This window comes from Callorhinus ursinus, unplaced genomic scaffold (assembly GCF_003265705.2).
Source record: "Callorhinus ursinus isolate GAN/ISIS: 27379988/994484 unplaced genomic scaffold, GSC_fseal_2.0 scaffold12, whole genome shotgun sequence".
Taxonomy (NCBI): domain Eukaryota; kingdom Metazoa; phylum Chordata; class Mammalia; order Carnivora; family Otariidae; genus Callorhinus; species Callorhinus ursinus.
The window spans coordinates 21,480,104-21,500,470 of NW_027397074.1; the positions used below are offsets into that span (position 1 = coordinate 21,480,104).

At 37.4% G+C, this 20,367-nt stretch overlaps 1 long non-coding RNA gene across 5 annotated transcripts in view; it reads left to right on the top strand.

The window, feature by feature from the left end:
• Positions 1–4,341: 4,341 nt before the first annotated feature.
• Positions 4,342–20,367, top strand: part of LOC112824911 (uncharacterized) — a 44,460-nt gene continuing 28,434 nt past the window's right edge. For 4 of the 5 annotated variants that reach the window (XR_003208566.2, XR_012380221.1, XR_012380218.1 and 1 more), the window contains exon 1: positions 6,561–6,937. This is a non-coding gene — a long non-coding RNA (uncharacterized lncRNA). Of the gene's footprint in view, positions 4,446–6,560; positions 6,938–20,367 lie in introns of those variants that run through there. The other variant, XR_012380219.1, reaches the window with a different exon arrangement.

Sequence of the window (20,367 nt, forward strand, 5' to 3'; positions counted from 1 at the left end):
AAGATGTATTTTAATTATTTTAGAGAAGGGAAAAAGAGAGAGAGAGAGAGTAGGGGGAGGGGCAGAAGAGAAAGAGAGCCTCTCAAGCGACTCCCTGCTGAGCGCAGAGCCTCACATAGGGCTCTGTCACCTGACTCTGAGATCATAACCTGAGCAGAAATCAAGAGTCAGAGGCTTAACCGACTGAGCCACCCAGGTGCCCCGTCAGCTAATACTTTTTAAGTAATAAGAGCATACATTTCTGTTTCTGTTTTGAGCATCAGTTTTATAAGAACTTTGGAAAAACAGTTATATAAGTAAATAATATGAAACAAAATGTATTGTGTGAAGTTTTGAAGTTAAACCTGAGACTGTGAAGATAGTTTCTATTGTAGTTGTATGGTAAACCTCCATTCCCTTTGGAGTTCACCTTAACTCTCTGTCCATAAGGGATGCATTGAGAAGAACTGGGAATAAACCTAAGCATTCCTCTGGCTCTACTTTCATGGAGAGTTATATGCTTTTGCCTCTAAATCTCACATTTCACATTTGTGTCACCAGTGGAAGCGTATACTTCCATGTTTTTATTTAGATAAGGCATTATCAGGACTTACTTTTTCCTATCTGGCCAATTTCTAATGCTCCTGTCTGAATTCTCCCACATCTATACTAAGATATGAGAAAAGCTAAATAGCTTTGAACAATAACTTGGGATATGCATTATTCTTTAGTAGTTTTGTTTTAAAATAATTTTAGATTTACAGAGCAGATGCAAAAATAGAGAGTTCCCATATACTCTATCATCCAGTTTCCCCTGATGTTAACATTTTATTTAATCTTGGTGCATTTATCAAAACTAAAAAATTAACATTGACACAATACAATTAATTGAACTGCAGCCTTTATTCAGATTTCCCTAGTTATTCCACTAGTAAACTTTTTCTGTTCCAGTATCCAGTTGCACTTAGGGGCTGTTTTTTGCTTTTCCCTTTCTACTTTTAAATAACACAATAGACACATTACCATTTTTAAAAGCTTTGATCTTTCACGATTATCAAAGGCTATTAATAGCTCCATATTATTTTTTAAAATAGTGTTAAATTCTTACATTATATAGGCTGAACTGCTTTAAATCAGTAAGAAATTTGTTGTGTGAAATTTTAAAACTTGAGTATAACAGGAAGATAGGTTAAAAAAACCCAACCATTTCAAGAGAGCATATAACTTCTTTCCTTCTAGCAAAATCTTTTTTACCTAGGAAATAATTTTCTGATAGGGTAGATTTGATTTACTACAGAAAAGCTCTGAATAATTTTTGCTAGGGATTTTCCAGGCCACTTACAGCTCAAACTAGCCCTCTCTTATGACACAGATATATTTTGAGGTGCTTGGAGGCAAGAACCTGTTCTTGCTCATTTTTGTATCTTTAACATTGCCTTAAACTTGATAAATATTTGTTGAATTAATGAACATATGAAATTTCCTAGAATCTTCAGGCTGGAGTGAATTTGAAAACTTGACACTTTCAGGTTAATTAGACTCCAGAGCCTTCGCCTCTGACTGCCTTTGGGATGTTTTGGTGTAGATAGTGTCAAGAGGTTGATAGGTGATGTGTTATAGACAGCTTCATGGAAATGTCATGAACCCTTGTAGAATACTTACTGCCAGAGAACTTGCCAAGTTTTAATGTCTGTTTCTTTTTTCTGAGAGAACTAACAAGAGGCCTTATCTTCTCATAAATGTGCAATCAAGATATTGTCGAGAAATGTGGTCATAGCACAATGACAAACATCAAATGAAGTACTGGTCATATCCTGCTTAGATGTAAGCAATTTCCTAGTACTAAAGGTGTCATTCAGAAAGCAATCATTCTGAGGCTTTCTATACTGATGTGTAGAGGGCTCTAGGATAGAAATGTGTCCAGTGATCACTCTATCGATCTCAATGTGCCTGGGTTTTCTGTCATCTTCCTCTCTCAGTTCTGGAACTTTTATTGATAGATTAATGCAAACATGTCTCTTGATGTTACATACGATTAGTTGTTTATGTATTTTTTAAATACTTTTATTAATAATTTACAGTATTAAAAGAATTTAAGTAGGAATGCCTTCATATAACTGTAAACAAAGAATCCCTGCCAAAGCCAGAAAAAGTAATAGCTTTCTTTTCTTCTTTTTAAGCCTAAGGGACTCGAAAGTCCAAATATGTTGTAAAGACTAATTGCAGAATTTAAATCTTGTGGGTGTTAGTTTCTTAATAGTCTATATTTTATCCAGGCAGAATGTCAGCTGTGTCATAGCATGATGATCTGGGTCTCATATTTCCTATATCACCCAAAACACTGAGAAGAGAGCCTTGGGAGAGGGGTCCTGAGTCCATATTGCTGCTTGAAAAAGATTGTGGCATTGGCCATGACCCTGGAACTCTGAACTATGCAAGTAGTCAGCCACATTATTTCTACCCTGTTAATCGATGCTCCTGGAAAATATTTTGACTGGGATTACTCAGTAAGAGGTGAGTATGCCAGTATACACTTAATAGGATCTTAATAAACATTGCTGATTTGATTGGGCTTATGTGATAGGATCTGAAGAATCGGTCATAGTTTTGAGCAGGAGTGGACAAACTTTTTTGGTAAAGCACTGGACAGTAAACATGTTCAGCACTGCAAGTCTCTCAAACTACTCAACTCTGTTCTTGTAGCTTTAAAGCAGACATAAATACTTTATAAACAAATGGATGTTATTGTGTTCCAATAAAACTATATAAAAACAGGTGAAGGGGGCAGCATCTGGCCCTTAGGCCAGTTTGCCAACTTGGTTTAAAATCACAAAATGTGCTGAGTCTGTCCTAAGGCAAACCCACATTTGGAACAAACCTAAGTGGATTTAGACTCCTTAAAATAACACCTGTGCTAATCAGAACTTGCCACTTTGTTCTGCACTAACTGTCTCCAGGATCTTATTGCCTCAGAATTAGACTCAGGTCAGATATTTGTAGGTGATCTCCTAACATACAACCAGCATATTGAATACAAAGGAAGAGTTGATTTTGACTTATGACATAAGTAACTCTACCAATCATTTTAATTATAATTTGATGATTTATGGTAATGACTAACTCAAAAATTATTTCATTTGATTCACATGGACACAGTGTGAAACTTCAAACTCAATTTAGCGAGAAATATTTGCAGAATAGGTTTCTACTCTACCAAATTTTTGGTGAATGTTAGGTTAATCAGACACTGATTTAGGTCTCATTTTACACTTGACTGGTAAAAATGTTTCTCTCCTATCTTAGTGAAATGTGCTTCAGTTTGCCTTAGGAAGCAGAATAGAGTGAACCTGTTGCACTGCCTTTGCTTACTTGCATTTCATTCTTCCCTTGCTTCAACATTTGTTGTGTACCTATTGTGTGAGGAGGAGGAAGGAAAGACTAAGAAGCATATGTAAATTAACCACATTTAAGCCAAGTAATTAAAGATGGTAATTATATATTTAATATAGTTACAAATTCTGTTCCTTGTTTTCAGGTACTATGAAATGCTTGTGCAGGGTGGAATTGAGAGTTCCTTACAAACATTCCAGTGCCTTTCAGGCAACTGTTATTAGCAGGCAATTACTTGGTGGTTTCTATTAATCAACCTGGTCAGGTTTAACTTGAAGTCACTCGCTTTTGTGCTCAATCTCATAACAGCCAGCATTTGGTATCAACGGCTGAAATGTCTTCCCCCTCGCCCCCCCCCCACCCCGCCCCGGCAGCAATTGAAATTAATTTGGTTTTCTTCCTGCTGTGCTTACCCTTGTGGAACATTATTTCTTCTTAGTTCTTGACATATTGGTTGCTTGATGCATAACTTGTGTTCAAAGTTGTCCTCCAGCAGGGCAGCCAACCTAATCCCCAATGAAGAGACTGGCCCAGCTGGTAACCCAGCATGACACAGCAGCAGACACTGAACCCTAACCCAGGTCTGCTGGTCCTCTGCCCTCTTTGCTCTCTACTCCACCTGCCTAGTTCGGGATGAGACTCTCGCTTTTGTTAAAACTGTAATTTATGTTAAGAGGCTATACACTTTGGTAGAAGAAAGGGAAGCTCTGACATTAGAAAGACCTGGTGTGGCATTTTTAAAATTTTTGACTCCACCCCTTACTTGTATGACTGGGGCAATTCATGAAGTCATTGAGGTACACAGAGATTAATCTAGGACAAGAAACTAACCTCATAAACGATTGTGGCTATTACGAGAATAGCTCCGCACGCACGCCAGCAAACCCACGCACGCGCGCCGCGGACCCACGCACGCGCGCCGCGGACCCACGCATGCGCGCTGGCGAACCCACGTCCTCCATCCTGTTGGGCACAGAGTAGGTGCTTCACAATTCTTTAGTTTGAACGGAATGTCTTTCCTGCAGCGTCGGCGCAAATGAATGCTTGTGACTTTTGGGAAGGATGTCCCCCTGAAGGTACCCTGATTGAAATAACCTGGGCTGAGTGAAAGGGCGGCCTTCTCAGGGCCCTGTGGGCGCGTCACTGGCAATAATTTATGCGTTGTGACGACAAATGTTCACATTTGGAACCACAGCTTGCTGAGGCCAGTGTAAATTTCTGAGGCTTTGTGTAATGGGCTGTGTGTAATGCTAATAAACACGAAAACTTCTTTTCTATAAACGTGTTCCTTGTGGACCCCTAGGCTATGGTGCTGATGAGCTTATTTTTTTAATGAGAAGATGAACTGCAAGCACCCAATTAGAGAGGCTCAGTCAGATCACTAGAAGCTTTCCGGCCTGGACACAACAGAAGAGGTTTTAAGGGGCTCAAACAAAAGAAACCATAATGAGAGAAACACTGAACTTGCTTTTATTCTTAGCAGCTTTGTTTGTCCTCTCTAGGCTCAGAGCTGTGCTTCTGGGACTGAACTTTTCCAACAAAACTATTTTTGTTTCTCACTAGCAGTGCTCTGTGAAGGACTCTTTGAAATGCAGACTTCTTAGTCTCAGTGAATGCAAAGCATTTGACAACGCTACTTCTTCCTAATGCAGAACAGTCCCATACCTAGAACTGTTCTAATCCAGGAGCCTCATCCTTGGCTTGTTAACAAAGAAAATGGGACTGTGAAAGTGATAATTTTTAGATGATGCTCTTGCCCATGAGTTACAGCACGGAGACTGCCATATGTCCATCTTTTAAGATTAGTTTGTGGATGATGGAGTTACAAGCAGGTGATGGGGCAAAACATCAGAATAAAAGTTCTTAGAGCTTTGATGAGCAGATATATTCTAAAATTTCAGAACCAAGCCTATTCCAGTTTAGTGCAATTAAGGTTAGGACTTTATCTCTTTAATATTTTAGCCAGATCTGAGACTCAGCAGGAATTCTGATTATGTGTATCCCTTCCTTGTCTTCCTCTAGTTGTGCTTCCCCTCCTGGCGTCCTACTCATTGGTATATTCCATTTTATGCACATTTATGGTGTATTTTTCTTTTTGTCTTTTTTTTTTTACGTTAGAGATAAAGATATATTGCTTACCTATTTTAACTTGAGTCTCAAAGCAGAAGAAATACAGTTGATCCTTGAACAATGCAGGGGTTAGGGGCACTGATCCCTGCACAATAGAAAATTTGTGTATAACTTAACTACTCATAGCCTTTTGTTCAGCTGGAAGCCTTACTGATAATAGTTAATTAACACATATTTTGTAAATGATATGTATTATATACCGTATTCTTAAAGTAAGCAAGAGAAAACAAAGTGTTACTAAGAAAATCATAAGAGAAAAGGCATTTATAACACTATATTGTCTTTATCGAAAGAAATCTGTAGGTAGGTGGACCAGTGCAGTTCAAACCCATGTTGTTAAAGGGTCAACTCTGTTCTGTGAATTCATCTTACTTTCCTAGTAATCTACTCAGTGTAGGTATGTTTACTGTGCACTAATACCAGCCAAACCCTTTATCGGGGCCTAGGATTCAATGGTAAACAAAACAGGCATAGACTTTACAGCTATAACTAAGTAATTAGATGAAGTTACATGGAGGTCCATAGTAAGGTGCATAGTGGAGGTTTTGAAATATAGTAACTTCTCACACAGTATTATCTGCCAGTTTGTTGTTGTTGTTTATTATATAGCTAGTAGTTTCTCTCTGCCAGTCTTGTTCTTTGCTATAAGACGAATCCCCATTAGATGCTGCCATGTCACTTGCCTTATCAAGTTGCATTCAGAAATTCCCATTACTTTCAAAATAAACTTTCAGTTCTTTGGCTCTGCATTGATAATCCTCTAATCTCTAACTTGAAGGACCATCTTGCTACCTATGTGAACTTCTACTCCATGCAAATTCATTGTCTCTTCAATTAGTTTTTTTTTTTTTTTTTGGCTCGTGATACTTGGTTGAGTAACTTAATTTCACTTACCCTCACTTTTCTTGTCTGGATATTATGCATAATAAGGGATACCTGCCCTTCACTGTTCAGGGAAAGCATAATAAAAGTTGTTACATTATGACATCATCTGCAAACTCATTCTGCTTACAAGAAGCTCTAGCATGCATGTTATGCTTCTGCATGCACATACAGAAAAATGAAAGGGCCACCAAAAGGCATCTCTCTGGACCTTTCACCAGCTTGAGGAGACACTTCAGACCTCAAGTCTGAGTGGTATTTACTTACTTTCAGGACTTCAAGCCAATTGGTCTCACCTCTTGTTTCCCAGCACAAGTTTGAGATGTGATTAATTACTGCTGCCTGCTCAGTCATGTTTTATTGCCTAATTAACCTCAGGCAGTCTCCTGCCATTCACAGGACAATCCAGAGAAGCAGTTGCTTCTCTACACTTAGGATGAAGAGGAAGATTTCCTTCACTGGCTGAGGAAATAGCGCCTCTGCTGATGGCTGCAGAGATGACCTCAAGTCTCCAAACTGGTCTGGACATCGCTGGCCAAAGGAACCTGAGAAATGGGTATGTTGGACCCACATTGAATTCATCCTACAATACATCTGCAATTTTAAGTAGTATGTTCTTACAGTAATTTCCGATTTATATATTCTACCCCCCATCATTACTTGGTTCAAAAGTATGTGGACATGATTTTTCCTCTGTCCGTCCATGTTCCCTACAGATAATAATGGGAGTTTTTACTTCTGGCGGAATGTCCTCTAGGGTTTTCAAGCAGTGCTTGAAACATTACTTAAGGGGTCTTTACCCTTCTCAAAGCCTCCTTTAAAAGAGAGAGAGACTCTGAACAGAGATGTTCTTTAATTTGCCAAAGGCCCAGCCCAAAGTGTCTTAAACTTTAAATCTTTTCTTGTTTGAGTTAACACCAAAATGCAATCATTTTAATTAAGCTAAAGTATGGCAGTGACTACAATAGGGTGTATGATGAGAATTTTTTTGTGGAAATCTTTGCAACTTTTTTATGTTCATGTTTCCAAAGAGACAACCTAAGCTTCTCAGCGTAATTTTGCATGTGAAATATAATTATCAGTAGCAAGTGAATGATTTCATTGCTCTGTTGCATTATCTATAGCCTTCTCACATCTATCCAGATATGAGTGTCACAGATTCTTTATATAATAGAAGTTTGTGATGCAGTTGATATTTTGATGGCCTATGAACAGAAATCTTATTGATCTATGTAATTGAGATGCAGCCTAAGTTCCAGCATTTAAAAAATGTTTAAACTTTATATTTAAACAGATAAATAGGAAATTACATAAATCCTAAGTATATATCTCATCAAATTTTAATAAAATAAACATACATCCAGCTTTTATTTTTAATTGGTTATTTCTTTGTGAATCATCAAAAACCCCCAATAATTTTAGCTTTTCTTTAAAAGGATAGGTACCTAATTTGAAGAATGCTAATTGTGCTATTGTATATTGATTTTCTTCTCAGTCAGATTTTTAATTAAACTGCTTATACATTGGGACTCCTTAATATTAGTATGTTATAATCTAGATGCCCTTATTACTTATACAGATGTTATATCTTATTGTGTACATATGCATATTTGTGGGAGTGTGTGTAGATGCATGCACACATGTGCATTGGGTGTGGAGATGGGACTGATTTGGCCAAGTATGAAATGAATAACTTTAGATATTTACGCTAAAAAAAAGACATTATTCTTAGTCCTTCACATAATATCTAAAAGAATGAATTCACCTCAGAATATGTATATTGAATATACACATTCAAGTTTTGAATGTGAAAAGTTACAGGTGGAAGGGACCTCAGAGACCTCATTTGCATGTGAAGAAAAGCCTTTATCTTTGAATGAGTGACCCAAGGCCACACACTGATTAGTGGTTCATGTAGTTGATTAGTGTTTACTATCCAAAGCATTCAACCCAAATGTCCTATTATGATTGTTCTCCCTGTAGCAAACATTGAGAGCCAGAACTCTTGCTGGCCAACACAGAAAGAGAACTCACTTCCATGAATGGGGAATGTCTTAGAAATTTACCCTCTTGTAGCAACTTAACACTCACTCTACTTACAGGGTCCTAGCTGGGCCTGCCTCTTAGATAGATACATGCTTTGGGGGAAATGCCAAAAAATACTGTAAAAACAAGATAAAAGACTATTGTTTTGAATGTATTTTGTATATAGCCTAAAAACTATTTTAATGTGACACTCAAAATGGTGGACCAATTGACAATTTGGGATTCAGGTTGAAACGGAAAATTGGTTTTCTTTCTTTGTTATCAATGAGATCATAGAATTTTGATTATAGGTATTGGCTATGCACTGGACATGCTAAGGTAACATGTGACCACATAGTATTTCCAACCCCAGTTTAGCTACTCCAAGGCTGGGGCAACACAAGGGAAATATATTGTAATAGCTATGATCTTTTGCCCCACTCCATATGACCTTCTATCCACCCATACAGATAATGATATTTACATTGGAATAGACACAAAAAAAACTTCTTGAATGAGACAGGAAAGTGATAGAATCTTTCAGATCACAAGCACACACACAACTGGGGAAGATTTAAAATTAAGGAATATATAGGAGCTGAAGCTTGTGGCTCTTGAAACATCTAAGTCCAAGTCAGTATCAGTATAGTGGAAGTGCTACCTGTTACCATATTTCTGAGTCATTTCCTCATCTAAACGCTTCAACAGTACAAGCCAGTGTCATTTACTAAAAGGATGTTTGCATTTCTTTACAAATATATTCTACTGGTGATGTTTCTTAAAAGTAGTTATTCTTTGATTCATATCTAAATGATTATCTTGTATTTGTTCTTTATTTCAAGTGGCCTAAGATTGTTTTGGGAAGGAAGCAAGATACAGAAGGGAGGATTTCTCTATAAATGCCGGGGTGAAGGGGATAATTCCTCTGTTATTGGGTGAATAGGAAGGTATATGATTAGGCAGTGGGAAGATTCTCTCCCACAAATTGAATCTAGTTGGAGGGTAGTGATTAGAAATGTTTTGTGAACAGTTTTAACTTCCAGTTGGCACACTGGACATTAGCGTCTCAAATTATTATATCCTAAAAGTGGTCTATTAAATCTAAGTTAACTTTTGGTAAAATAAACTTGCCAAGCTCAACATTTTTTATATAGGACAATGGAGTCTGAATTTTTAAACTCAATTACATGGAAGACTTTAGGAATAATTATCAATTAGGTTTATTTTGGTCTAAGGTATAGTCTTTGTTTTATAAGCATTCACTGTGATGCTTGAAGTCATTTGATTGTTCTCTAATAAGATTTTAGTTAAATTGTAAGTCCTTAGAAAAATTTATGAAATGCTTGTAAAGTTACCAGAGGTTTTACTCTGTCAAAAGTCTAACCATAAATGGTAATTTAAAAATAACTCAGGTTTTTACTTGTGTCGGTCCAAGATCATATAAATAAATTTATGGTTTCAGCCATGATGAGTAGCTGGCATTGGACTTATCCTCCCATTTCAGATAGCTATAAAGCCTGGAGAAAACTTATAAAATAAACCGATTGCAGTGATAGGACTAGAGCCAAAGTTGAGCCATAATGCTTAAGTTAGGGGTTGGGGGTGGGGGGTACACAAATGCCAGGAGATGGAGCCCAAGCAATGAATGTTATATAAAAGACCGACCACTGTTTGAACATATTTTATAAAAATATATGTCCTTCAACTTCTACAACTCAGTATTAAAAATATATATGTATGATTTTTAAATGGAGGATCTGAATATTTTTTCATTTTTAAAAATTTTTTGAATTTATTTTTATTTTTTTATTAAGTTTTAGTTAGTTTTAACATACACTGCAATATTGGTTTCTGGAGTAGAATTCAGTGAATATTTTTTCAAAGAAGACATACAGATGGCCAACAAGTACATGAAAATGTGCTCAGCATCACTGATCATCAGGGAAATGTAAGTCAAAACCACAGTGAAATATTCCTTCATACCTGTTAGAATGGCTATTATCAAAAAGACAGGAAATAAGTGTTGGCAAAGATGTGGAGAAAAGGGAACCCTAGCACACTGTTGGTGGGAAATGTAAATTATTGTAGCCCCTGGGGAAAACAGTATGGAGGTTCCTCAAAAAATAAAAACTAGAACTACCAAATGATCCAGCAATTCCACTTCTGGATATTTTTCTGAAGGAAATGAAAACACTCAGAAAAGTATCTGCATCCTCATGTTCATTGCAAAAAAAAAAAAAAAAATACAAAAAAAAAAGCACCCTTCATTTAAAAATAATGTTCTACTTACAAAGTGAGACTTGACAACTCACAAGCAAAAGGAAACATTTGCTTTCCCTGTTGTGGTATAATATCTTACCAGCATTTCATAAACTAAATCTTTTCCACTTTACTTTCCACCTTTGATTTCAGGAAGTCTAGAGCTGATGGGTGGGTGGAAGCGTTGTAGTATATACCTCTCATTATATAATAAAATCAACTGTTTTCTTAATTTCAGTCTCTAAGAAGAATCTCTTCCTTTGAACTTTGAGTCAAGGAGTAATTTAATAGACAACATCTGAGTGTGATAGTAGACAAAACACATCCAAAGATAACTAGATGCATTGGCCTATTGAATTGGATGCTGAGCATGTCTACCAAAGTGAGGATTTTATGTTGACTTACTGAGATGGAATAATTTAGGGTAGCAAGTCTACATCAGCAGTCCTAGAGGCAGAGTTCATCCTTGAGTGACACACACCCCTAATCTGCTAGAGGCATTAATACCAAGGAGTAAGCAAGGTTCATCTTCCTGGAGTGTCATTTTAGTTGAAATTTTGAGGAAATAATTATTTCTTTTACACTTCCATCTCATAGAGGTATATTGTGAAAATGCAAACTATACATGAATTTAAAACACAAGCCTTAAGAAAGGGAGTCTCTTTGGTGCATCCCATAGGTACCTGTACTTTTTCTTCACTGCCACTAGGAAGGAAAGAAAGGTTTGAGAATGGAGAGTACGTACTGGGGAAGAGTATTTTGGGGAAGTTGTCTAAATGCTCTGAGATTTAGTTTTCTCATATTTAAAAAGAAGACACTAATATTTACCTCAAATATTGCCACAAATTAGAGAGGGGGTAGTAAGAAACTTGCATATACCTAGCTAGATGGTATCCTCTCCTCTCTACTCCTGACCCCTAAAATTATGTGAAATCATTTAGGCATAAGTTAAAAAGGAGGAAGAATAGGGGATCACAGTGTTTTGTCACAGACTTGCATTCAAGTTTGCATCTCAAGAGTTAATTCCTTCACTGCTTCTTTTGTCATAATGCTGTCATAAAGGCTGGGAAAGAGTCTACCCTGGGAATACAAAGTTTGTCCCATATATGGCTCCTGCCTAGGGAATCAGGCCTGGAAAGAGTCTTCAATTGCTTCTGTTTTTTCAATAAGGGGAAGCTGAGTAAAAACAAGGCTAAATTGGAACGCTACCCTGAAGCTCTAAGTTAAGTAACTCCACGAAGAGTAGGACAAGAAGGCGCATGAGGGAGCCAGCCAGAGACCCCCAGGGGTTCTGGTGGAATACAGGGAAGAAGGTTGGAGGACGAGTAGGAGGACTGCAGGAGAATCTCTGGAAATGTATGAGGAGAATTTGGGGTCAGAGGATTAGTTGCTCTTCTAGGGCTCTCTGGTATCTGAGGGTAGTTAAGTGTGGGAGTGAGGTGGAACTAAATGGTGGTGACACAGAAGCCCTCTCTAAGCAGTGATGATGGGCTGTCTTCCAACTGGACGATTCATACAAGGCTGTTTGCAAGCTGGGAGTTTGCACTTCGGGGACTATTTATAGTAAGTTCTGTGATACCTCCGTTTATACTATGGGTACAAATATGGAATCCCTCTATTAACAATTATTTACTGAATGCAAAGCATACCAAGGACACGAAAATGAGGCAAGACCCCAAGTTGACTTCATTCATTTAGCAATATTGGCACCCACCGTGCACCAGGCATTGGGAATATAAAATGAAAAGTCCAGTGCTTGCCCCTCAGGATATATATTCTACCTAAGACCGTGTACAGCATAGTCATTCACTTCAAAAAAGTCTATGTGAAATGCATAGTCTAAGTATTCATTTTTACTGATTTAAAAACATGTCAACCATGGTTTTCTTCATCTCCTGGTTTCTCAAAGGCTCAAGGCACTATTTTTAAAAAATAAAAAATATTTTAAAATTGTTTACATATATATAATCCTTGGCTTGATTCTAAATCTTTTGAATCAGAATTTCTGTTCCTGAGGCCCAGGAAGCTGCTTTTTTAGCAGACTCCCAGTGTGCTCTTTTGTAATTAAAAATTGAGAACTATATAGTCAACTCTCTTTCTTAACATTCTCCCTTATCGTAAGATAGATGACACCAAGGACTTTAAAAGCAAAAGCAGAAGAGATCACATCTGCCACGAAATTTCCAAATACAGTCTTTCTAAGTATGTGTTGGTGCATAAACTGATTTGTTTTGACTGATTTTATCAGTGGGGCCAATCCACAAAACAGCCATGCCAATCAAAAAGTCCTTTCCTTTTGTTTGTGTTTTAACATTCACCAGCCTGGGGCTTGTCACAGACAAAGGTTACCTGATTACAATACTGTAGCAGGCAGTTGGGTGGCTTCTGTAGGAGCCACACTGGAGACATCCATCAAAGAACTTTTCAGTGGGCAGGTCAGTGCTTAATGAAAGTGTCAGCGGCTTTCACAGAAAAGTTTATCTTGATTCCTGTTAACACTCTTGATAATAAACTTCACATTTTTTCTGATAAATGGTCTTTCCAAATTTTTAAGTAGGCAAAGGTAATCAAGTCTAAGAGGACCAAGTAACACTTTTTGGGGAGTGGAAAGGGGAATCCAGAGGCCTTTATCCCTGGCCTTTGAAAGAAAGTAAAGTGAAGCTGGAGTGTACGGGGGCTTGAGACATGGCTCCCAGAATCAGAGAGCCTCAAATCCTTCTCTCACCCTTACTATGCCAACTCGGGCAACTTTTCAGTGTAGCCAAGCCATCGTTTTCTCATTTGTATAAGAAGGAAATAACATTTATCGCATGTTTATTATGAGCTGGGTCTAATCCTGAGCATTTGACATGTCTTAACTCATGGAGTCCTCACAATAACACTGTAAAAGAAGATGATAATATGACCCCTATCTTACAGAGAACTGTGAAGTTAGAACTGTAACAGGGGAATAAAAAACAACTTCATAGAGTTTTGGAGAGCATTAACTGGTAATATTTGGAATGCTTAGCATAGAGTCTGATACTTATAAATGCTAAATAGAGACTACTATTAATCTGAATTCATTATATTCACTTTTTTTTCTTTTTAAGCCTTCTCCAATAGTTATTTCAAAATTCATAGCCTCTTTGGTCTCGACCCTTGGGCCAGCAAGTTAATTAGGATGTATTGTTTGACTGTATACATAGTGCTCCCTCTTCACACTTCAAAAGGAGAGTCCATTGGGTTTCTAACGTTGGTTCCAGGAGATATACTCTTTATTTCCTCAGTATGCAATTCTGAAGCGTTATACTGGGCAGGGCCAGAAAGCACATACTACCAAGGAGAGGTTTTATCTAAAATATTACTAATCAGTCATTTTGATTACTTCCAAGAGACACATAGTAGGTGCTTTGGTTGGATTTATGCACTTTGGATAATTGATCCAAATGTGAGTTCCATTGGTTCGTTGCCCACAGAAGGGTAGGGCAAGAGGCAGTGTGGTATAGGGAAGAAGCCAAATTTCTGTCAGGTCCTGGGGAGAGGAGACAGAGCTGGAGCTGGATCCTGATCTCTTTCCCTCCAACTAAGAATTGTGTGATCTTGGGCAAGCTACATTAAGTACTTAAATTAGAAGTACCTCATAGGGCTATTCTGAGAAAGTAAACAAGAGAAACTATAGAGAGCTCCTAGATGCTTTCTGTCATATAACAGGTACTCAGTAAATAAGACTGAAGTCTCAAGAATGTTTTTATTATTAAGACTACCTACCAATAATGTTTTAGACACTCTGGATAGGATAAATGGCCAGTCTTATGACTGGGCGCCAGCACAGACAGAGATTACAAAGTTAGGAACTCTATGCAGGCTAGACTATGACTGAGTAGCATACAAAAACAACTGATTTGAGAGGGCATAATCATTTATTCTTTCTTTCATTGCACCAGTAAATATTGAGGCTTTTAGAAATGAGAAGGAAAGGGCTGGGTCACTGCTGAAATACTGCTGCGTGTCTTGGTAGGGAATGGTTTTGAAGGTACCTACATAAAGAAATTCCTTCAGAATGGGAAGGCAGTGGAAGCTGTGGCCCAAAAGTTGTGGGAGCTTGTTCTCGGCCTCCTGAAATCTAAGGGTGTTGACAGAACCACAAAAGACATGCCTGCATGGTATTCCTACAGGGACTAGGCTCTAGAACAAAGGTTTCCAGTCTCTGCAGTGGTGCCAGGACCCAAGTCTGCCATAACATAGAAGAATTGCCAGACCTAAGTGGTCCTCCTGGCTTATACATACAGTGAATTTCTCAGTGCTAACCCATGTGGACTGAAAACCTAAGATGACTCCCTGATACCTTCAGGCTTTGTAGACTTGACCCTCACCCATGATGCAATCAACCACTCTTGTAACATTGGGGAGAGGATGATTTCTGATGGTCTAACATGGTCTCTGATTGTATTCCCTGCCTGGGGAGTTGTGGAATGAACAAAAGATATATAATACAACTTGCACACCCAAGTGTAGAGTAAGATTCATAATTTCTACATATTTAATCAGATAATTGTTGAGATCCATTGTTGAGATTAGAAAGAGATATTGAAGATAGAGTAAAAGTTGCGCTATTTATTCCTTCTACCTTCATGAAAAGCTCCATTGGGTCTCATCTGACACCAGAGAAATCCAGGCATAGAACCTAGTTGTACCTCTAGCACAGTGGTTCTCAAACTTGAGCATGCATCAGAATTACCTGGAGGGCTTGTTAAAACAAAGGTTGCTGGGCCTCACAGAGTTTCTAATCTAGTAAGTCTACTGTCAGAGAATTTTATTTCTAACAAGTTCCTAGGTAATGCTGATCTTGCTTGTTCAGGGACTCCACTTTGAAAACCAGACCTGTGGAAGACAACTTAACAGAGGCTGGGTTTGAATTTTCATTCAACCTAATTTTTAGAGGAAATTTCTTTCTTATGTAGCATGAATTTAGCATGAATTTACATTTTTGCCTCATAGCACTGTCTCCTACACCCACCCTCCATGTTCTCTATTACACATAATTGTGCAAGTTGGTTTCCAGAGTTTTCTATTTTCAATGCCCGTTATTCACTTCAGGTTTTGTGACAGCACTAGATAAAATTATGGTGCTTTTCTTTCACTTTTTAATGCTTTTTTTCCTGTTAAAAAGGAACTCTGAACTTGTTCTTTAGTAGCCATCAGTATTATACATTGAACTTGAGAGTTCTAGATTCTGAACAGGGTAGGAAAGCAGAGACTGGAATTTGTAAGATACATATATCTATATATATATAACTTTTACAAAGCCATCATTTTATTTTTTTCAATACAACCTACCCAAGTCTCTTATCTGAGTTGGTTTTAAAAAGCTATTTTGTGTGAAAAATTGTATCCAATTTTTTTCTTGCACCCTGTAGATATTCTTTCATGGACTGATGAACAGAGTATAAAATCTGTTATAGAAATTAAATAGTGTAGTGGGTAAAAGCATGGGCTTTGCTGACAGATAGACCTCCGTTTGAATTTCAGCTCTGTCCCTTCGTAAGGAAGGGTGACCTCAGGCAAGTCAATTTTTCCTCTTTGAGCCTCAGTTTTTTCATCAAGTAACAGAGATAATGCCTTCTCTTTGGCTTGTTGTGAGGGCTGATTTAGATGATGTGAGTAATAAGCATTCTAAATAGAAGTTATTATTTCTTAAAGATGATCCTTTTCTCAAACCACTTTACCCCCCCACACACAATGCTGTAATTTTATAGTTTAAAAAGAAAAAGCTCTGTGGAAAATTAAAGAAAAAAATTTATTTCCATATACTATATATTAGGAGAAGGTACTATTATCAAACTACATGGTTTTCACTTGTTATGATAGAATAAGTATGTTTGCTTAGTGTTTTCTCTTTTTTCAGTGGTGTTTGCCTGAATCAACATTAGCTAAGAGAATCCACACAGTTCAAATAAATATCAGAGAACTGTAGAGGACTTTTCTCCAGCCAAGTAGTTTTTGGAATGCTGAGTTAACATCTATACACATGAAAACACTGGGATAATATCTCTTGCTACCAACAGAGGACATCCGGGCGCCTGGGTGGCTCAGTTGGTTAAGCGACTGCCTTCGGCTTAGGTCATGATCCTGGAGTACCGGGATCGAGTCCCACATCGGGCTCCCTGCTCAGCAGGGAGTCTGCTTCTCCCTCTGACCCTCCCCCCCCATGTGCTCTCTCTCTCTCTCTCATTCTCGCTCTCTCAAATAAATAAATAAAATCTTTAAAAAAAAACAACAGAGGATATTCATGGTCTAAAAGTATTTGCAGCTTAGATGAGACAAACCTGAAGAGACTATAACATATATATATATGAATACAGTGAAAAAATACTATATATATATATTAGAATACAGTGAAGTCATTGGTGCCAATTTTTATCAGCCATTATCTTTTACATGCAGTTCATAATTTATACTTCTCAGGCTTTAATTCCAGGTCATGTGAACCTAAATGAATCTGTTCAGATGGGGTATAGCCAACAAAAGAAAATGATGCTGGTTAATTTATGACAAAATCAGATGTGCGTGTTGGGAGGGGCAAAGATGAAATTGGCAGGCTATACAGTAGCTCACAATATTTTTTTTTCAAAGATTTTGTTCATTCATTTGACAGAGAGAGAGGGAGACACAGGAAGAGAGGGAACACAAGCAGGGGGAGTGGGAGAGGGAGAAGCAGGCTTCCCGTGGAGCAGGGAGCCCAATGCGGGGCTTGATCCCAGGACCTCAGGATCATGACCTGAGCCGAAGGCAGATGCTTAATGACTGAGCCACCCAGGCGCCCAAGTAGCTCACAAAATTAAGGAAGGTAGTTGACCAGGCCAGGAGGGAACATGAAGCAGAAAAGCTCAGACATCCTGATGAGCAGGCTGACTCTCTCCTGAGCACCAACTGCTTCTCCATCTGTGAATCATTCTGCTGGAGAGATAAGGGTCCATCCACCTTGTCTAGCTCAGGTCAAGCACTCACCTATTGTTAGGGGAGGGCAGGGAACCTTGACTGACAGTCCCACATATGCTGTGGCATACAATTTCTAGTGGTGAGGGGGACTACCCCTCCCCTCTAAATAGCGTGCTTTTTACCACTCATAAAAGGAATGGATGCAAAAAGAAGTGTAGCTTACTGGTACAAAAAGCCCATAAATGTATTTGTTTACATTAGTTTATATAGCATGTTCATTTAACCTGAAAAAAAAATGCTTAGAATAGGCTTAGAATAACAGCCAAAAGCATCTTAAAAATATACCTTTAATCCTCAACTTACCCAAATTCATAAGCCATCATGCTCTGTACATTGAATTGTCTAAAAGTTAATATTTAATGTAAATATCCAAGATGGCAAGATAAAATTCATTAAACAGAATAATGTTCATTTGAAAGGTTAATTTATTCATGCCCGATGCAATGGCTATTTTGGTGTTCACTTCTAATAGCAGCAGCAGTAAAAACTTTGTCAATGCTGTTAATTTATTGAAGGCTATAGCTAGTAAATATTTACTACAGCCCCAAACATTTTAATCTCCTTTCCATTAATATTTTACCTAACAGTTTCTCTCTCATATAATCAATTTAATATTTTTAATGCTTAATATCTTAATTGGTCTTCAATTTAGAAAGATGGAATAGGAATTTAAGCTTAAGATATGAAATTGTATCTATAAGCTGAAGAAAAAGTTAAAAATATGTAAACCCCTTAGGAAATGGAAAATTACTCATTCCAAAATGTATGCCATAAATTTTATATTAAATGAACACTGAATCATAAATGTTTCTTCTTTCACATCTTTAATATTCAACAATTATGTCTCTCAATATCCTTTGGCATTAAATTTAATTGACCCTGGTTGTGTCAATTAGAAGCACTTGTATTATTTATGGATTTTTTATGAATTGTCTTTATCAGGTCTGTAGAGCTTTAGGCCACTTGCTTATTCATTACCTTGTTCATCAAATCCCCATCTTAAAATATGGGGATTTCTGAAATAGTTTTTAATACAATAAAACATCTACTCTTACTACTATATCCTGATGTAGGTGGTAAACATTTTCTGTGAAGGACCAGAAAGTAAATATTTTAGGCTTTGTAGGTAACATACTGTCTCTGTCAACTCTTCTTCTTCTTAGCAACCTTTTAAAAATGTAAAAACTATTCTTTGTTGTATGGCTGTACAAAAACAGGCTGCAAGCTCCATTTGACCCATAGCCTTAGTTTGCCTACTCCTGTAATGCATCATTTTATGAAAGATTATACATCCAAAAGGCTATAAGATACATTTGTAAGTTTAATAATTTTGAATAAACTAATAACCACAATTTAATTCAAGAAGTGGAACATCATAACCAGTGCCTCAAAATTTTCTCATGTGCCACTTCCAGAGTTAATAATATCTTTGGACATTGTCCTAAATTAATATATTTTTATCTTTTTAGGAAACTTTTTCTTTTAGCTGAATTCCTTTGTAATTAAGTCAACTTGTCAAAAGATACTTATTAAGGATATCTTAAAAAAAAAAAAAGGATATCTTGTGTTCCAAGCACTCTTCTAGGTCCCCAGGAGCTTATATCCTAGTGATGAAGATAAATAATACATATATAAGGAAATAACAGAAATTCAATACTAGCTGAAGGTGGGAAATGATGGTGGCTTGAAGATGATATGATAAGAATAGGGTTATATTTTTTAAATGGTGCCATGGGACTTACTGATGGATTAAATGTGAAGTGTATAAGAAAGAGAGAAATCAGGGATGACTTCAAATTTGACCTGAGCAGTTGAGTGGATAGTGATGCTATTTAATATGTTGAGGAAGAATTTGAGAGTGGCAGATTTTATAGCAAAACTCAGTAGTTATATTTGGGGACGTGTTAAGTTTTATGCTTATTAGATACCCCAATGAAAATGAAAATAGACACTTGAATATTCAAGTCTGGAGCCACAGAACTGAATGAAATTACTCAAGGAAAGAGTAGATAATGCAAGTAGATAAAGAAGGGATGCGGATCCAGGAGCAAGCCCTGGAAGATGAAGAGTCAGAGGGAGATTGGCAAAACATGCATGTTAGGTAAAACACTAAGTGGATGTGGAGGGGAGCTCGGAAATTCAGGGAAGAAAGGAAACAGTGGTCCACCAAGATTTAAAAAAAAACCAAAAACTCCTAGAGGTTGAGCAAGATGAACCCATTCACTTTGACCTTGATAATAGCCACCATGGAAGAGTGGTGAGGATAAAAACCAAAAACCCGGTTGTATTGGGCTGAGCAGAATGGCAGATGCACCCTTCAAAGGCGTTTGCAGTGAAGGGAGCAAGGAACAAGGAAACACGGTGATAGCTGAAGGAAGTATGAATTAAAGGGAACTTTTCCAAAAAAGCCTAGTATGAAATGAGCTTGTGTATAATTTAAAAATGAAAGGACTTCAAGAGATGTTTTAGTGATATCACCCTATATCTGTACCAGTTATCTCATGCTGTATCACAAATTACTCCTAAACTTACTGGTATAAGTATTTATTATGCTCAAGTATTTTGTGGGCTGGAAATTTGGATTGGTCTATACAACAGGGATTGGCAAACATTTTCTTTTCTTTTTTTTTAAAGCGTTCCTAAGTGGGGTCCCAAGTTCGTTCGTTCGTTCTTTCTTTTCTTTCTTTCTTTCTTTCTTTCTTTCTTTCTTTCTTTCTTTCT